Genomic DNA, 20,622 nt, shown 5'->3' on the forward strand with positions numbered 1-20,622 from the left:
GGCTATCATTTCCAAACACACTAGCCACCTTTCCTTTGCTCTTTTTATATCAAATATCTGTTTAAATATGCTGCAGCTACAATCAGTTCACCAATACTTTAACTTCTTCTGGTCTAAAAAAACAAAAAGCAGTCAAGTAGCGCTTTAAAGACAAGCAAAATAATTTATTAGGTTAGCTTATGTGGGACAGACCCAATTCTTCAGACTATAGCCATACCAGACCAGACTCAATATTTAAGGCACAGAGAACCAAGAACGTAAGCAAAGAGGACAAATCAGAAAAAAAAGGATCAAGGTGAGCAAATCAGAGAGTGGAGCGGGGTGGGGGGAGAAGGTCAAGAATTAGATTAAGCCAAGTATGCAGACGAACCCCTATAGTGACTCAGAAAATTCCCATGCCAGTTCAAACCACGTGTTCATGTCTTGAATTTGAATATAAAAGCCAGCTTGGCTGCTTCCCTTTGAAGAGCAGTGTGGAAGTTTTTTTTCAGAAACACGCATACTTTTAAGTCTTTAACAGAATGGCCCATTCTATTAAAATGTTGACTAACTGGTGTGTGGATCTGGAGTGTTTTGATGTCTGTTTTGTGCCCATTAACCCTTTGTCTAAGGGAGTTAGAAGTCTGTCCAATATACAAAGCATCTGGGCATTGTTGGTACATGATGGCATATATGTTGCTAGTAGAGAACCATGAGAAAGTGCCCGTGATTCTGTGGGTAACCTGGTTAGGTCCAGTGATGGTATGTCCAGAGAAGATATGTGGACAAAGCTGGCAGCGGGCTTTGTTGCAAGGAAAGGTTCCAGGACTGGTGTTCCTGGGGTATAGACTGACCTTTTTTTTCTGATTTGTCCTCCTTGATTACTGTTTTTGGTTCTCTGTGCCTCAAGTATTGAGTGTGTTCTGGTCTGGCTATGGTCTGAAGAAGTGGGTCTGTCCCACGAAAGCTCATCACCTAATAAATTATTTTGCTAGTCTTTAAAGCGCTACTTGACTGCTTTTTGTTTTGATAATATATTGGCTACCACGGCTCCCTCTCTGTTACTATTCTTCCGGTCTGGTTTCCTACAGCGCAGATCTGACAGGACAACTGGACTTTTTCTAGGGGAAAAAAAGCAGTGGGCGTTGGCCCTAGCTGGGTGACCATATTTCAGTTATCTAGAGGCTTATGAAAACTGGACAGGCAGTGTGCCCTGTCACAAGTATAGATGCTGAATATAGTGCTGGCTGATTTAGATGGCTTTCCATGTCATCCTAGGCTGTTCCAAAAAAGATTTTACTTTAGATCACAAAGTAGTATGGCAATATTAGGGAACAGATGCAACTTGCACATGCAGAAGGAAGAAAAAAATCCAATTAAATGTGTTGAAAGCATTTTGTTTCAAATAATTAAAAAGAAAAATCTTGACTGCTCATGGGCCTATTATGAAAGACACACTGTTGGCCTAAAATGAGTGTAACTTCATTGGAAAGGCATCTGCGTAGGTCAGTGATGCATTTGATCCACTTAGTCGAGTTGATGAGATAGCATCTTTATGGGAAATTAGAGGGTTTCGTTTTATCCATCCCCTCCAGAACATTGGAATAATAATACATTCACCTTTAAAAGATACAGATAAATTGTTTATCTAATCTGTCTACCTAAGTACTGCTATGCCCCTCGTCTCTTGTGCTATGGTTTGGAAGACATATACTTCACTTACTTGCATTTTGAGTATCCAACACATATTTATTCATGTATATTACAACAACATACTTTGGACACTTGAAGTAGTAATGATTAGATTTATGTTCTACAGTGAAAGACTGACCCGTGCAGCACAAGGGTGGCTCTGATACTCGTGAAAGCCCTCACTATTGTGCTATCGCATTAAAAGTCACAATTTAATATTTCCTGTGTGATTTTTGAGTCTGAATCTTAACATAAGAACATAAGAACATAAGAATGGCCATACTGGGTCAGACCAAAGGTCCATCAAGCCCAGCATCCCATCTGCCGACGGTGGCCAATGCCAGGTGCCCCAGAGAAGGAGAACAGAAGACAAGTGATTTATCTCCTGCCATCCATCTCCTGCCCTTGTTATGAAGGCTAGGGCACCATACTTTATCCCTGGCTAATAGCCATTTATGGACCTGACCTGCAAAAATTTATCAAGCTCTTTTTTAAACCCTAATAGAGTCCTGGCCTTCACAGCCTCCTCGGGCAAGGAGTTCCACAGGTTGACTGTGCGCTGTGTGAAGAAAAATTTCCTTTTATTAGTTTTGAACCTACTACCCATCAATTTCATTTGGTGTCCCCTAGTTCTTGTATTATGGGAAAAGGTAAATAATTTTTCTATATTCACTTTCTCCACACCATTCATGATTTTATATACCTCTATCATATCGCCCCTCAATCGCCTCTTTTCCAAACTGAAAAGTCCCAGTCTCTCTAGCCTCTCCCCATATGGGACCCTTTCCAAGCCCCTAATCATCTTAGTCGCCCTTTTCTGAACCTTTTCTAATGCCAATATATCTTTTTTGAGGTGAGGAGACCACATCTGCACGCAGTACTCGAGATGTGGGCGTACCATAGTTTTATATAGGGGAAGTATGATATCTTTTGTCTTATTATCGATCCCTTTTTTAATAATTCCTAACATCCTATTTGCCTTACTAACTGCCGCTGCACACTGCTTGGATGTCTTCAGAGAACTATCCACTATAACTCCAAGATCCCTTTCCTGATCTGTCGTAGCTAAATTTGACCCCATCATGTAGTATGTGTAATTTGGGTTATTTTTTCCAACATGCATTACCTTACACTTACCCACATTAAATTTCATTTGCCATTTTGCTGCCCAATCACTCAGTTTGCTGAGATCTTTTTGTAGTTCTTCACAATCCCTTTTGCTTTTGACTGTCCTGAACAACTTGGTGTCATCTGCAAACTTTGCCACCTCACTGCTTACCTCATTTTCTAGATCATTGATGAACAAGTTGAACAGGATCGGTCCCAGGACTGAGCCCTGGGGAACACCACTAGTTACCCCCCTCCATTGTGAAAATTTACCATTTATTCCCACCCTTTGTTTTCTGTCTTTTAACCAATTCCCGATCCATGAAAGGACCTTTCCTCCTATCCCATGACCACCTAATTTACATAAAAGCCTTTGGTGTGGGACCGTGTCAAAGGCTCTCTGGAAATCTAGGTATATTATGTCCACTGGGTGCCCCCCGTCCGCATGTTTATTAACCCCTTCAAAGAATTCTAATAGATTAGACAGACACGACTTCCCTCTGCAGAAACCATGCTGACTTTTGCCCAACAATTCGTGCTCTTCTATGTGCCTTGCAATTTTACTCTTTACTAGTGTTTCTACTAATTTACCTGGTACTGATGTTAAACTTATCGGTCTATAATTGCCAGGATCTCCTCTAGAGCCTTTTTTAAATATTGGTGTTATATTGGCCGTCTTCCAGTCATTTGGTACCAAAGTGGATTTAAAGGATAGGTTACAAACCACTGTTAATAACTCCGCAATTTCACATTTGAGTTCTTTCAGAACCCTTGGGTGAATGCCATCTGGTCCTGGAGACTTGTTACTATTCAGCTTATCAATTAATTCCAAAACCTCCTCTAATGTCACTTCAATCTTGCAAGGAAAAGCAGTCAATGATCTGGATTCATAAACACCATACAAAATGTATACATCACAAATGTTTTACTTGTTCTATTGCACATTTACAAGAAGGGAATGTCTTCTTATAATAGTAACTAGCCATCATTTACATAGCAAAATGAACATAGCAACGTTTTAAAAATAGAGAAAAATAATCCTCATCCATCATTATACCATTTTATATCAATTTCTTGAGGAGAACTGTTGTCATGAGAGGGTCAGCTGAAAGGATGTTCACTGTGAAAATGAATGTATCAAATAAACCTGAAGCAAAATTATGCTTAGAACTGGAAGTGTGAGCCCATCTGCAGCTGCCTTCACAATCACAGTGCAAGACTGTTATGATGTTATCATGAGGCAAGTAGCATCGATTCATGTTCTTATACAGCAATGCCATTGTATCTTTATGGATACACTAATGAACTTTTGACAAAGTTCACTGAAAACAGCTGCAAGGCAAGACTGACTCTCAACCCCTCTGTTTAATACAGGAAGCTTTGGCACAAATACTGTATGAGGAGCAAACAATGGGGTTGCCATTACAAAAAAAAAAACACAACAGATTTTGGCCAGGAGGACATGCTTACTTCCCCAACAAACCCCTGACATTTCATATGAAACCACAATTTTCCAGCTACCTTCTGGGAAAAGAGAACTATAAAAAATTTAAAAAGTGAATTCTTAGAATAGCCTAAAAATACATATATTTGCTTGATTTCTGTCCTGACAAACAGAGGTGACAGGTGATGGGTAGTGGCCATGTGTCCCCTCCCCAGCACAGAGAAGGGCCAGGACAACCCTTTTCTGCCCCAGTTCCCACTTCTCCCTGCCCTTGCTCCGCTACCACTGCAGCCCCTTCATTGCTCTGCCCTCCATGATCTGTCTTTTCCCCCAGCCAAGGCAGCCTCGATAGTCCCCCTGTGACTGTATGCCCTGCCACGTTCACTGGCAGAAGGGAGTGGGGAAAGTGCAGCAAGGCAGCCCGGGTTCACACTGCCCTCTGGCTGTGCTGCTCTGCTTCCTGATGAGGAGTGAAGGGGTGTTCCTCCCCCTCCCCCAGTACACTGTGGCCAGAGAACAGTGCCAGCTGCAGCCAGCATGCTGCGTCTTCCCTGCAGCTGCCAGTGAGCGTGGGTGTGTGGCCCTCTAATGCCAGCTCCAGTCCCTGGCCCCAGTTGTCCCCCTGTTGGTTCCTGTCTGGTCCAGGCTTAGAGGGCACACGTCCATGCCCCATGCATGGTCCCTGTTGACAAAGAACAGATTCTACATGCTCTGATGCTAAAGTCTCCTTAATAAGTGATTCTAGATTCACTGATGAAACCCATGTTATCGAATCCCTACTTCTACAGACAAGTTGGTCTATGGCCATCTTCACACCCCATTGCTTACCTCAGAGATATATTGACAGAGTTTCTTGACAAAAGGCTGTCACCAAATTAAAAGCAGGGTTTGTGGTAATTGCTTCAGGCCTTTCTGGATACTGCTACATCATCTCTGACAGAAATGATTTGTCTCTGAAATGCGTAAGAACACTTTGGAAGAGCAAATAGTTTTGCCTCTGGAAAGGGCCAAGTGCGTGTTTATTTAAAAAAAAAAAATGTTCCTCATGGAGGATACTCGTAGTCCCTACAAGATCTTCACCCCAGACAGATTACACAAGCAGAACTCAGTGATATATTATTGTTGTCATTTTCTGGAACAAATGATACCGTAAATATTTCCAGCAAATGCATTTAATATGGATTTGTTTGTTAAATGATGTTGCCTCTGTCCAGGGTTAAACTTAGAAGAAAATGCTGATTTCAGTGGATCTCTCATGCCCCTGTGGTGCATGAATTATCACATGGGAAGGGAGGAATTTTTTCAAGGAAATCTTTGCTAAAATAAGGACAGCATCTATCACCTGTTGTTTCATTTTGTGATGCATCATCTTCCTTTTTTCCCCCCAATAAATCCCCTCTTGAAAATCTGCTCTGAGTTCACCCTTCTAACTACACACTCTAGCCAGCCTACGTGATAACCACAGCTAAGAAAGCTACAATAAATGCTGGCACAAGGGGAGCACAAGACAGAGCATATATCCACAACAGGATATAAAACCCCATTCATACAGCCAGATTTTCATATCAGAGAAGACAGTATTGCCAGAAAGGAGCATTTACTGGACAAACCTAGTGAACAAACAAACCTGCTGCCCCTCCCTGCTGCCAGCTTTGCCCCACTGGACCCCCCCCCACATCTTCAGCCTCATGGCCCCCTTAAGTCTGGCCTGGTCATTGTCCCTGTTGGGCTGACACTGGTCCCTGCCACACCCAAGCTGCCACCACAAATGCAGACACTAGTTCCAGCCTCAGCCGGGCAGCCAGATATGACCCCAGCCATGTAGAGGCTGGTTCCAGAACCGACTAGACTGCACCCAGCTCCACCAAGCTCTCCTTGCTCCACCTGGCCCACCCCCTATTAGCCTCCCACCATGGGGCTTTCTGGTCCAGTTACACCTGGATGCCTGCCCAACCATGAATGTTTCGAGACCAGAGAATCCCAGTTTTGGGAGGTGCCACCTGTATTTGAAATTAAGGTCTCAGTCCAACAGTGAATTTAATCACATGCATAACTCCAAACACATGAGCAATCTCATTACTTTCAGCAGAATGACTCAGAAGTTTAAATAGTCTCAGGGACTAGTTGTGTAAGTCTGTGGCTTTACAAAACAAAACAAAACAAAACAAAAAAACGTACAGTCCTATAGCACCTTTAAGACTAACATTTTTTGTTATTAGGTAATGAGCTTGGAGGAGATATCAGAATTCAGAGTTTATATATTGGTGGTGATGTGGGGGGACAATAAGGAGGGAAAAAAGAGGGGGATCAACTGTCATTAATAGTACCCATGGAAGAAGCAAATTAAGTTAATAGGGATGGGTGCCATTCCTGCAAATATCACATGCAGTACAAGGACAATTTCCCTACCTTTGACCTACAGGATATCTCAAACATATGCAGTTGCATTAAAAAACATGTTACACTTGATTCTTCAATAACATCTTTTTTTTCCCCCGCCAAAGAAACAAGTTTCTATGTGGAGGTATGCTATTACCAGAACTGAAAATGCATTGCTATGATTTGGGATGCTCATTCTACTCCACTATCGGTGGAGTTCACCAGTAAGAGCTGTCTATAAATGAACTGTGCTGCACTTCAACATTACTACATAATCTGTTCAACAGTCATACTACACAAACAACACTACAATTCAAAGAGCACCTCAAACAATCTCAGGTTTTTTTCCCCAAAGGTTTATTTTCACATTTTGTAATTTTCCATTATGTACAAGAAAAGAAGAGAAATAACAATGTGAGTTTCCAAAATGCACAGATTGGTGAATACTGCATATTTATATGTTCATCAATGACAGCGAGTAGAGCAGAATAAAATGCCCTTCATATCAGTAACAACTTTGAAAAGACCTACTGGGATAGTAAAATTCACAAACCATTTAATTACAGGTGTGTCTTCATATTTATTTAAAGAAATGTTCATTAGAATTTTTGGTGACCTACAGAAAGCAGCTGGTGGCCTTTCCAGTCCTCCTGTGGAGCCTTGATCCAGGAAAGCACTTACGCATGTGCTCAGTTTTAAATGTGTGGCTATCTCCTGTTGGCTCCTTAGAACTACTCGCATGCTTAAAATTAGGTTTGTGCTTAAGTACCTATCTAAATGAAAAGCTAAGTGCTTTGTTGGAACAGGGCCTAAATTCATTAAGGACATGATCTAACTTCCACTGAAGTCAATGAGTATTTTGATTGACATCAGGAAGCATCAGATCAGGCCCTAAATGGAATTTATGAGCCACAATTTGATCCAATTTTCACTACAGGCCTAATCCTGCCCCATAAAAGTCAATTGAATTTTTACTATTGACTTGAGTGGGGCCAGCGTAAATCCTTATATTAGGATGTGGAATAATTCTGCTGAAGTTGGAGATTGCCATACATCTAACTGACAATGGCAATTGGTTCTGTATCTTCATGACCTTCCCTCTTGAATTTCAACATACACCCTTTCTGCCATTTGATGTTGGTGCCAGTGAGAGAAATGGTGGGGGGCAGAATTTATAGTTAGCCAGATTCTGCCTTCAACAGTAATCCAATTGACATCAGTGGGAAATACATGCCTGATGGCAGATTTAGGCTCCTTCTTGCTATGTGGCGAGGAGAGCCAACCCAACGACTGGACAATTATTGGAGACTGGTTCAACAAAATGTGAAGGAAGCAGTGACAGAAAGATGTTTATTTGGTGAGACTTCAAATAATGCACTTAAATGAACCCATTATAACAAATCTCTGCATAAAATGCAACAATACAAATCCATAATAATCTTCTGCCATTTGAGGTCATGTTAACCTTATTGAAGATGAAGCCAAGAACTCCCTAAGTTAATCATCATCTATGTTAGAGCTGGTGATTATTTGATTCTGAGGTTTGTCCAAGACAATAACAAGCATGTGAAAAATGGGTGAAATGCAAGATTCATTTATGCAAGGTCAGAGTAACCTGGATTCCAAATGAGGTCTAAAATACTATAGGGCTTCACACAAGAAAAGTTTAGTGCGTGGCTCATTTAATATTTAAGAGGCCTGTATATGAGGATGTAAAAGAGTTCTTTTCTTTTTCTATGCTTAAGACAAATAAATTATAATACTAGATAAAATTTATTTGAGTACTAGTTCTCTGAAAAGATGCTTGGTTATGTTTAGTATTTTCAGTATGTTTAGTATTTGCATCTGACAAAGTGGGTCTTTCCTCACGAAAGCTTATGCTCCAGAAAAATCTATTAGTCTATAAGGTGCCACAGGACCTCTTGTTGTTTCTGCGGATACAGATTAACACAGCTACCTCTCTGATACATGTCAGTATGTTCAGTGTACAACGCTGCACGCAAAGAGAGAAAAACTATATGCAGGCCAGATCCTTTATGGATATAAATACATGAGGCTCCCTGGACTATGCTTTACACTAGGTGAAGATCTGGCCCTATTTTTCTTAACTTTGTCTTTAAGTGAACTCTTCTTTACTAAAACCTCTCAGCATAATATACGTACACAATTTACACCAGCTATGATCTTTCCCTGGTTTCTAAGATGCCAAACATCTCCATTGCACAGCTCAACAATTGCTTCATGCAGGTCACTATAGGCCGTGTCTACACGTGCAAGCTACTTCGAAGTAGTGGCACTAACTTCGAAATAGCGCCCGTCACGGCTACACGTGTTGGGCGCTATTTTGATGTTAACATCGACGTTAGGCAGCAAGACGTCGAAGCCGCTAATCCCACAAGGGAATGGGAATAGCGCCCTACTTCGAAGTTGAACGTCGAAGTAGGGCACGTGTAGACGATCCGCGTCCCGCAACATCGAAATAGCGGGGTCCACCATGGTGGCCATCAGCTGAGGGGTTGAGAGACGCTCTCTTTCCAGCCCTGGTGGGGCTCTATGGTCACCATGTGCAGCAGCCCTTAGCCCAGGGCTTCTGGCTGCTGCTGCTGCAGCTGGGGATCCATGCTGCATGCACAGGGTCTGCAACCAGTTGTCGGCTCTGTGGATCTTGTGTTGTTTAGTGCAACTGTGTCTGGGAGGGGCCCTTTAAGGGAGCGGCTTGCTGTTGAGTCCGCCCTGTGACTCTGTCTGCAGCTGTGCCTGGCACCCTTATTTCGATGTGTGCTACTTTGGCATGTAGACGTTCCCTCGCAGCGCCTATTTCGATGTGGTGCTGCGCAACGTCGATGTTGAACGTCGATGTTGCCAGCCCTGGGGGACGTGTAGATGTTATTCATCGAAATAGCCTATTTCAATGTCGCTACATCGAAATAAGCTACTTCGATGTAGGCTTCACGTGTAGACGTAGCTTATATGGGAGTTAAAAACAAACAGAACATCTATGAGGCAATATGGGGAGAAACCTGTAATATTCCAATGACTCAGATCTAAACAATCATCATATATAATGGAGAAGAGTAACCTACTGGCTTGAAAATTAACAATTAATTTTGTATTAAGTTTGGCAAAATGAGAACGGCACACTCAATAGCTCTAGCAAACAGCATGATTTATATATCACTTTTAATTAAACTTGAATTCTTTAATGTTATTATTTAAAAATGAGCACATTAGACTTAATTCTCATACTATAAATATTTTAGCAGTAGGATAGTGGACTGAGATTTTACACATAGTTTGATTTTGTTATTCTTCATGTTTTCCATCTGTCCTATCTGTTGACATGCCAATAGACAGATCAGGGATACAGCCTCTGAAGATAAATGGCCAGGTAAGAGACATGCAGAGTAACTGATAACTACACAGAGCAGAATGAGATTTGAGGTGATCTTTTGGAAATAATATTACATTACAATAAGGTAATTAGTCATTTTTGCCTTTTAAATGTTCGTCAACTACTGTAATTGAGAGCAGAACACAAAATTTGCAACATGCTATGATATTTTTCTTTTAAGGTATTTCCAGAAGTCAGAGTAAAGTGAGAAATCTACAGTGTGTAGATCTAGTATATTTCTGATATCTGCTGACTTTCCTGTTGCTGAAGGTCAGATTCAATGTTTGGAGTAAGGAGTTCATTCTGTCTGAAATATGCAGTCCCACACTGAGGCAGGCACTGTCTGTCTCTGACGTCCAAGGGAGCTCAGATACTCAGACACATTTTTAGAGGGTGCCGTGTGAGCTCTCTTGAGCCCATGAAATTCCATTTCAGCCCAGCTGACCCAGATTCCATGCTCCTTCCCCACCACAGGACTCAAACCTGTGGAACTTGCTCTGTGAGGCTCACAAAAGAAGAGAAACGGTGTAAGTAGGACTAACTTATATCCCCCCTCCTGTCACATCATCATCCCTTTGGCATAGCCAGTGCTGCTAGACAGAAGTGGTCTTTGTACTCATGGCAGCATGAGGTTTGCTATTATGATCAGCTTGGGCCCAGTCATTTTTTTCTCCCTTACACGTACACCCACATAGAGGTTAAACACAATGTCCTGAAGACCGTTCCTTGAAATCTGGCAATGTTATTGTGGTTTTAAATTGCTGCACTATAAAGTATATCACACTTTTTTTAACATAACCTAACTGTTCTGGGTACCTCTTTAAATGGAATATTACCCTTACATATAGTGATTGTTTGAGGCAATCATCATCCCAAAAGTATATTTGTATGGTAGGCCATGAGCCAACTTCTCAGCTTCCTTTGAGGGGAATCACAGTTCGATGTGCTGATCAAGAACGGACTCCAATCCTGACTGACAAGGCTGTCACTTCAGAGTGCTCATTCTGAGCTCTGAACCCCATTGACACCCTGCAAAGAAGCAGAACTGTTGATATTTTTGTCATGTGCGGTGAAGAAATTTGAACACGCCCATGTGCAGTCACAAATCCAGAAACAGAGTTCCAAAGCACAATTCATTTCCATATTTACTGAAAGAGGGCCCCTATTCAGCAGACTGCTTACTGCTTAACTTTTAATATAAGACCAGTCTAATTGCATGCTTACAAGTTTGACGTTAGCCATGTTATTAATATCTTGGGGAATGGGGGCATATATTAGAAGGAAAAAACTCTGGATCAAAGCTCTTTATTGCTGCCAGTAGATGCTGGACTTAAAGGTGCCACAGAAGGCTGCATTCTAAAACACAGTGCTCTGCAATACTCAGGCTCTACCCTCACCATTCTTAATCATAACCAGGGCTACGTCTACACTGGGGTGCTACATCGAAATAGCTCATTGCGATGTAGCGAAATCAAAATAAGTTATTTCGATGAATAGAGTCTACACATCCTCCAGGGCTGGTGCCGTCAACATTCAATGTCGACTTTGGACAGCACCACATCGAAATAGGCGCTGCAGGGGAGCGTCTACACACAAAAGTGGCCCAAATCGAAATAAGGGTGCCAGGAACAGCTGCAGACAGGGTCACAGGGCGGACTAGCACTTCCGGGGCAACAGCAAGCTGCTCCCTTAAAGGGCCCCTCCCAGACACACTCAGCCTGCACAGCACGTGGTCTACAGCGCCACAGGCACGCACACCCCATGAAGCACCATGGACCCCCAGCAGCAGCAGCAGTAGCAGCAGCCAGAGGCCTGCACACCCACCCCTGGAGGAGCAGTAGCTGCCCTGCTCAGTGCCATGCAGGAGGCAGCTGACCATCTTTTATTTAAGGAAGATAAGCTGTCCGCGGGGGATAAGGAAGCAGCCCCAGATCTTGCTGCCCTCCCAGCCCCGCCCCCCCGCCACACACGCCACCGGCTGTAGAGATACCCCACGAGCACGGGCTGGTGGGAACAGCTGGTGCTTGGCGACTGGGACAATGACCGTCGGCTCCGGAACTTCTGAATGAGCCGGCAGACATTCCTGGAGCTCTGACAGTGGCTCACCCCTGCCTTACGGCACCAGGACACCTCCATGCAACGTGCCCTGAATGTAGAGAAACGGGTCGGCATCACTGTCTGGAAGCTGGCCACTCCAGACAGCTACCGATCCGTAGGGCAGCAGTTCAGCGTGGGCAAGGCCACCGTTGGGGCTGTCCTCATGGAGGTAAGAGGACCCAAAGGGGGGGGAGCCCTGGAGGGGAAGGGGGGGAGGGCCAGACACACCCTGCACACCCCTCACCGGTGCTCTTTCATATCCTTCCCCTGCAGGTCGTCCGCACAATCAATGCCCTGCTCCTCCACGGGCTCGTGCGGCTTGGGGACCCGGATGCTGCCATCGCGGGGTTTGCCAAATTGCTTTGGGGCTCTGGATGGGACCCGTATCCCCATCCGTGCCCCGGAGCACAGCAGAGGACTCTTCCTCAATAGGAAGGGATACCATTCCGTGGTCCTCCAGGCCTTGGTGACAGCTGGGGCCGCCTCTTGGACATTTATGTTGGCTGGCCTGGCAGCACCCACGACTCCCGGGTGTTCAGAAATTCGGGCCTGTGCTGCCGGCTGGAGGCGAGGACCTACATCCCCCAGCGGGAGATCCCTGTGGGGGACACCACCATGCCCCTCTGCCTCGTCCCAGACACGGCGTACCCCCTCCAGCCCTGGCTCATGCACCTCTACATGGGCCATCTCACAGCCAGCCAGGAGCAGTTCAACATGTGCTTGAACCATGCGCGCCAGGTGGTTAAGCACACTTTTGGCCGCCTCAAAGGGCGCTGGAGGTGTCTCCTCACCTGCCTGGATGCAGGCCTCACCAACATCCCCCAGATTGTGGGCGCGTGCAGCGCACTCCACAACCTGGTGGAGAGCAAGGGAGAGGCCTTCTTCCAGGGCTGGGCTGTGGAGGCTGGCAGGGCCGACGTCCAGCCACCTGCTGCCCCCAGTCGCCAGGTCAACCCTGAGGGGATCTGGGTCTGGGAGGCCCTGCGGGCCCATTTTGACCAGGCTGTGGGGTGAAAGCTGGCAGGGCCAGCTGCGGGTGAGCCACCCACTGCACCCCCCGCATCCTCCACAACACTCCCTGCCCCCAAGCCCACACCACAGAGAACCCAAGAGCACCCCCCCACACACTTCTGTGCAATAAATGGATTTTTTTTTTAAACAAAACCCTGCAACCTTGTATTAATTATTAACAGAAGAAGAAGTGGGGAACTATGTACATGGGGGGGCAGGTACAAAACAGGGGTAGAACAAAAACTATTTACAAAGATGGGGGGAATATGTCCAAAGGAGGGGGCCTTGGGGGGCAATGTCCTCGGCCACACACCCCTATTGTCCTGCGCCTGGTGTTGGGGGGCGCGACCCACGTCTCGGCCAGAGGCCGGGTCGAGGCTGCGTGGGGGCCTGGAGAACCGGCAGATAGGGCCAGGCGGAGTCCGGAGGCCCATGGTCCCCCTCGGAGGCAGGCCCCAGGATGGCGGATGGTGGAGGGATGGCAGGCGGAGCGGCATGGGGGGCCAAGTGCCGGGCGATGTCCTCGAAGGTGCGCATGAAGGCTCCCCAAGCCTCCTGGTGCCAGGCCAGCGCTCGCTCCTGGAGATGGAACCGCCGATCCTCCACCTGCAGGCGCCACTCGGACACCTCCAGCTGACGCCGGAGAGTGGCGAGCAGCTGGGGGTCCGTGGACGCCCACAGATGGCTCTGCCACTGTCAGGCTCGTCCTGGGGCTGGTCCATGCTCCGCCGAGGGGCTGGCCTGGTGAGATGGCCCTGGTGGGCTCTTCAGGACCACAGACGCTGCACCGGTGCTCTCCGGGCCCTCCAATGGTGCAGCTGTGGAACAGAGGGGGAAAGAAGAGTGGAGACAGTCGTGAGTCTGGGCCCTGGCCCATGGCCCTTGTCCCCCGACCCCTCTGCTGCTGGTTCCCCATCCCCGTCCCCCGGAGATGCTGCTGATGATGATGATGGGTGTCCAACCCCCGCCCTGGGGGACCCTAGGTTCCGCTCCCCCCATCCCCAGGGATGCTGCTGGGGGGCAGGGGCTAATGAACTCTTCTGAGGGACATGCCACTGCTGTCCTCAGGGCCATGGTCATCTGGGTGTGTGGAGGGCCCTGGTCATGTCTCTTGTCCCCGCCCCTTAACCCCGGGGGTGTGCACCGGAGGCGGGGGTACATACCTGATGCTCCGCTCCCACGGTCGGGGGACACCCATTGGGCGGATGCCCTGCTGGAGCTGCGGGAGGGGAGATCGATTTGGAGCCCCTCATCGCTGGAGGCGCCCTCCTCCTCCTCCGGTGTCCCAGGGGTGGACTCCTGGGGGGCCCCTGGGGTGCAGGGCTGGCCTCTGGGGCAGACTCCATCTCCAGGGCCTACTGGGGCTCGTCGGCCGATGTGTCAAGGGTGGCTGGGGAGGTGTAGCGGGGTCCAGGATGGCCCTGAGCTCCCTGTAAAAAGGGCAAGCGGTGGGGGCGGCCCCAGATCAGCTGGCTGTGTCCCAGGCCCAGGTGTAACCCTGCTGCAGCTCCTTTACCTTACTCCTGACATGGTCAGGAGTGCGGGCAGGGTGACCCCAGGCAGCCAGGCCCTCAGCCAGCCGAGCGAATGCATCCGCATTCCACCTCTTGCTCCCCATTACCTGGAGCACCTCCTCCTCGCCCCAGAGCCCCAGCAGGTCCCGGATCTCGGTCTCCGTCCAGGAGGGGCCCCGCTGCCTCTTCCCCTGCTGGCTGGCAGGCTGGGAGCCCTGGGTTCCCTTGTGGGGGGTGCCCTGTGGGCGGATGGGGGGCTGGCTGGATGCCATGGGGTACAGGGTGTTGGGTTGGGGCTGCTGAGGGACGTGCAGGCTGGGCACGTGGCTGTGCTGCTGCCTGCATGAGCTCTCAGCTTCCTGCACAGGAAATAAGGTGGTGGGGAGTTTTAAGGGGCTGCTGCACGCTGCGACCATAGAGCTCAGGGGCTGGAGAGAGCGTCTCTCATCCCCTCAGCTGATGGCCACCATGGAGGACCCCGCTATTTCGATGTTGTGGGATGTGGATCATCTACACGTGCCCTACTTCGACGTTCAATGTCGAAGTAGGGTGCTATTGCCATCTCCTGATGAGGATGGCAACTTCAACGTCTCGCTGCCTTACGTCGATTTCAACTTTGAAATAGCACTCGGCACATGTAGACGCAGAGGGTGCTATTTTGAAGTTGTCACGGCTACTTCGAAATAGCCTGCTAGTGTAGACGTGGCTCAGGTGCACCATCCCTTATCTGAGATTTAAAAGTGTGTTCATCAAGAAAAATACTTTGGTGTTTCCAATACAAAAAGAAATAACTCTCAGCCTTATGTTTTTCTCACTTCATTACAACAGATTTTTTTAAATTCAAAAGTCACCATAGGTGAAATTTGTAGCTTCAGTGAAGCCAGTGACAAAACCCCATAGGCATCAGTGGTACAGGATTTCACTCCATATTTCTTTGTAGTGTTTTTGATCTGTTTACCGTATTTTCCCATAGGAAGTGGTTGTGTCTTTATTCCTCATAACTTTGTGTGTGTGTTTCTTGTATTATGCAAATGAAGATTAAACTAAAACTACTGCATATTTACCAGCTAATCACCACATTTTGCCCACACACTCCGAGATACACATTTGGATATAAAGGGACAATGAAAAAGTCGGCAATAACATTTTTGAAGTAGATTAGACGCCGTAGAAATCTAAATATTTACTTCTAATAACTAGATTTTACAATACTGGGGAGTACAATCATAGCGGAGGGCAGGATCAAACCACAGGGATGCGTGCAATGTCTTCTGTAATGATGTCTCGTACCTTTGCCATTCATGATACCACTGCACTGCAGATTTAAGATTGTACTTTAAAAAAAATGGATGGGATATTTCTTCGCCACCCTCTTGCTGTGTGAAAAAGATTTTCCATGCCTGGATCTGCCCACTCCACCATGACCTTGCTTTTGTGGGCCTTACAGAGCATGTTCCACAGATTTGAGCTCTGTGCTGAGAAAGGGCATGGAGCCTGGATCAGCGTGGATGAAAAGGGGTGTACGCGCAGAAGAAAATTACCCCCTTGTTGATTAGGGCAAAAAGATAATATTTTCCATGGGGCTCCCTTCCTGTAGGTCCATCATCAGGGCAACAAAATGATGCAAGGAATGGGACGTGGTCAGAGACATGAGGTAGACGTGGGGGCACCACATGGATGGCACTGTCCTGTGGATCCCTGGCATTTGGCAGATGGGAAGGCAGACCCCACAGCCTATTAGTGAGTGGGCAAACCCAGCCCTGCTAAGGGTTATATGGGGGACTCTCCCAGAGCGTGCTGCGGTGTCTGACTATGGAAGGGGATGAATCCAGCTGTGTGTGTGGTATCTATGTAGATGATTTATTTTCTGTGCAAAGACATGATATTTTATTGTTTTCAGACTGATTTACAGGTTTCCATTCAGTTCCTTGATGGCCTTATTACTCTTCACAGGTTTGCACTTTGTGGTTCTTACATTTGTGTGAAATGGGTTTAAACAGTGACTAGATCATATTTATCAGCCCATTGGCACTGGTCATGGCATTTATATCCATTTTGCACAGGTATAAATGGCAAAAAAGTCAAAGGGCAGTGGAGAATTTGGCAGTGAATGTCTTCATCTGTTTAATGATAGGTGCCAGCATATTGATTAGTCATCTAAATATAAGTGAGTAGGTGCTTGGCCCTGCTAAGCCTTCTGTCTGCTCTTTTGAGGGCACAAACCAGACTTCAAGCTGTCTCAAACATCCATTTAAGAATTCACTTTGTTTAGGGAATGTAGCTGGGAAAGGGACCAAGCCCTGACTCTTTGGCAATCAACCGATTGCTGGCTCAGCTAGTTGAGGGTTAGTACAACCAGACAGAAACAGAATAACACAAAGGCGACTTTAAATTGACCTAGTGGCCAAACCTTGAGAGGTATGCCTGGATGTAAAGATGTTATATAGCCACCTGTTTTCCCCGTCCCCTTGGATTCTGTGCTGAGTTGAACTCTGACTGAACCAAGGATCTTTTCTTTTTGATCAGATTATTTTCTTTTTAAAATGTACCATGCTAAGCTATAAAATGTAGAACTTTCTGATTCAACTTTCCAATAATCTGTTAATCAATGTGTGGCAAGTTAGACATTCGGGAATACATGCTAATCTCACTTTCACCAGCTTAGCTTTGTTAGGCTGGATGTTACCTTCAGCTGTAAAGATGTAATTCATGAAAAACATCATGGAAGTTACAACACAGTAAACTAATGTCAGAAAGAGGAGAATATGGCCCAATAGAGTTCCTGTTTAGGTTTTGCCTAGAGTAGGGTTTAAAGAAGTATTCACTAACAATCTTACTAATTTTCAAAGTTTGATGTAGACAAAGCAAGTTGACATCAATATATGCCAAACTAGTCAAGTTAAAGGCTATGGCCAGTGCCAAAGGAAGATTTAATCAGCTTAGTGTATGTGGAAGACTACAATGAATTGTCTTACACTAGACTTCTAGAACACATAACACTTTTTAACAAACCACCCTGAAATCCACACCTAGACAAGGCCTTATACCAGTGAAAGATAAGAATCAGACCCTTAATTTCTCTTATGATATATATCCTATAAAGCATGTTGAGCAAAAGATTGCAAGTTAAACATTGGCAGCACTCGGTAGCATTCCTAACATTACATTGTCAGCATAGTGGATTATTTTGTCTCAATTTCTTTTGATGAATAAATCAGCCATGATCTTGACACATGAATTTGTCATGGCTGGATTAAATAAGCTTCAGTTAAAACTGTTTGTAGAAGGAGCAAAAAATCAGTGGTTAGAATCCCTGTCACAACTGCAAAACTGGGATCAGGCTTTTTTACCCTTATCAGGTGTAGTCTGGTAATCTGTGCATCAAATATGTGATTTTTATCGATTTTGGTAAGATATTTGATGGCTTTGTTGGACTAGTTCCTCAGTATCTGAATAAGCAGATTCCCAGTTTCATCTCCTCTGGGGCTTAGTGTTTTATTTAACATCGCTAACCAAATGTTCCAAGATTAGACAGTTGGAGATGGGTGGAGTTTTTAACCTTCTTTTCTTCAGTTATGAGAATTATACTCAGCTAGTTCCTATTGTGCAGCTGGATTTACAGAACATTGGAAAATATTATAAAAGATGTTTGATTTAATAATTGAAGCAATGTTTATGTATTAGAGTTCCATTTTATTGTACGTTGATTTGATAGATAATGGAGTTTATGTATCTAGCTATCGAACTTCTTACTTTATTCTGTGCTGCAAGTCCTGTGAGGAATTTTATGATTCTGTTTCTGAATCACTGAAAATCCAGAAGAAAATGATCTTGAATGCTTATAGTTCATAATCTTAATAAATAGAGCACAACATAGGGTACTAGTTGATGTCTGCTACAGACCCCTAAATCAAACTTAGGAACACAATGAGTGGCTCATGACATCCTGTGTATAATGTGCAGGGAATAAAAGCTACATAATCATCGAGAACTTGAATTTGAGTGACGTATGCTGAAGGTCTCATGCTGCCAGTACTAAAACATCCGTGGAATGCCTAAATAGTACAGATGCCAATGTCCTAAACCACAAAACATGGTATCCAGCATGGAAAAATTAATATCTCAGGAGTTGATTAAACAACAGCTACAGGCTGAACCTCCCTCATCTGGCACTCTGGAGACCTGAGCACTGCCAGATAACAGAATTGTCTGGAAGATGGGAAGTCAGTATTTTCTAGTACATTACCAACACTTCCTCTGGTCATTGGGCTCTTAGAAGACATTTGGTGTAAATTACAGCTAAACAACAGCACAAAACACTGAGAGCCAAGACTGGTGGCTATAAACAAAAACTTTATGCAACCATAGGAAACTTGACCACACGCATGATAAGTGGGCATCTGGCTAACTAAATTCATGATGGATAACAGCATTTTCTGGACAAGAGCACTCCGGATTAGAGAGGTCCAACTTGTACTATAGCAGCAGATCTGGATAACCTGAATCCAAGCGTTTTAGAAGAGTTGGTTGAAAAACTTGAGAGATCCTCGAAGTGCATTTTCTATACAGCTATTTTTAGAATACAGGGTTTTATCAGCAGAAGTTTGTGTTGGAAGATACCTTGCAAAAAAACTCCTGTTGATAGATCATGTCCGGACACAAAGGTGCATCAAAACAGAGATCTGCTCTGTTTACAGAGAGGGTCCAGACAGCCTGGGCCACTCTCTCAGCAAAATGACCACCCAGAACCGTATCAGCCAGAGTTGCAGGTTACCAGTTCCTTCTGAGAGCCAGCACCATTTACAGATACCTAAGTGGACTCCTCAGTCTACCAGAGAAAAGGTGTAACATCATCCAATGGCTGGAAGTTGAAGTTAGATGTATTCAGTCTGAAAAAAGATCTGATTTTTTACCAGTCGGAGTAATTAGAGACTGGAATATTTTACTAATGGTCATGGTGAATTCACCACCATCATTAAAATCTTTTAAAATCAATATTCGATGATTTTTAAAAGGCAAGTTCTACGAATTAGCTTGAGGAAGTGCTATGGTGTGTTCTGTACAGGAGATCACACTATGGCTACGTCTACACGTGAAGCCTACATCGAAATAGGCTATTTCGATGAATAACATCTACACGTCCTCCAGGGCTGGCAACGTCGATGTTCAACTTCAACATTGCGCAGCCCAACATCGAAATAGGTGCAGCGAGGGAACGTCTACACGCCAAAGTAGCACACATCAAAATAGGGATGCCAGGCACAGCTGCAGACAGGGTCACAGGGCGGACTAGCACTTCCGGGGCAACAGCTAGCCGCTCCCTTAAAGGGCCCCTCCCAGACACACTCAGCCTGCACAGCACGCGGTCTGAGGAGCCATAGGCACACAGACCCCAGGCGCCGCAGTCATGGACCCCCAGCAGCAGCAGCAGCAGCAGCAGCCACCAGAGGTCCACCCAGCCCTCCCAGCAGGAGCAGGGCTTGCCCTGCTCCATGCCATGAGGGAGGCAGCTGAGCACCTCCTTGCTACACCGGAGGAGGAGCTGCCCCCAGGGCAGCAGGGCTCAAACCCCAACCCTGCATCACCCCGCCCCCACCCCGGCCTCACACGCCGACAGCTGTGGAGCTACCCCACCAGCACCGACTGGTGGGAGCGGCTGGTGCTTGGGGAGTGGGATGACGACCGCTGGCTTAGGAACTTCAGAATGAGCCGGCAGACATTTATGGAGCTGTGCCAGTGGCTCACCCCCGCACTCAGGAACCAGGAGACCACCATGCGGCGTGCCCTCACAGTGGAGAAATGGGTCGGCATTGCTGTCTGGAAGCTGGCCACTCCCGACAGCTACCGATCCGTGGGACAGCAGTTTGGTGTCGGCAAGGCCACCGTCGGGGCTGTCCTCATGGAGGTAAGAGAACCCACGGGGGGAGGGGAGGGGAGGGGAGGCCAGGGCAGGGCAGGGCAGAGGAGGGGAGGGGAGGGCGGAGTAGGGCAGGGCAGGGCAGGGCAGG

This window comes from Carettochelys insculpta, chromosome 1 (genome assembly GCF_033958435.1).
Source record: "Carettochelys insculpta isolate YL-2023 chromosome 1, ASM3395843v1, whole genome shotgun sequence".
Taxonomy (NCBI): Eukaryota; Metazoa; Chordata; order Testudines; family Carettochelyidae; genus Carettochelys; species Carettochelys insculpta.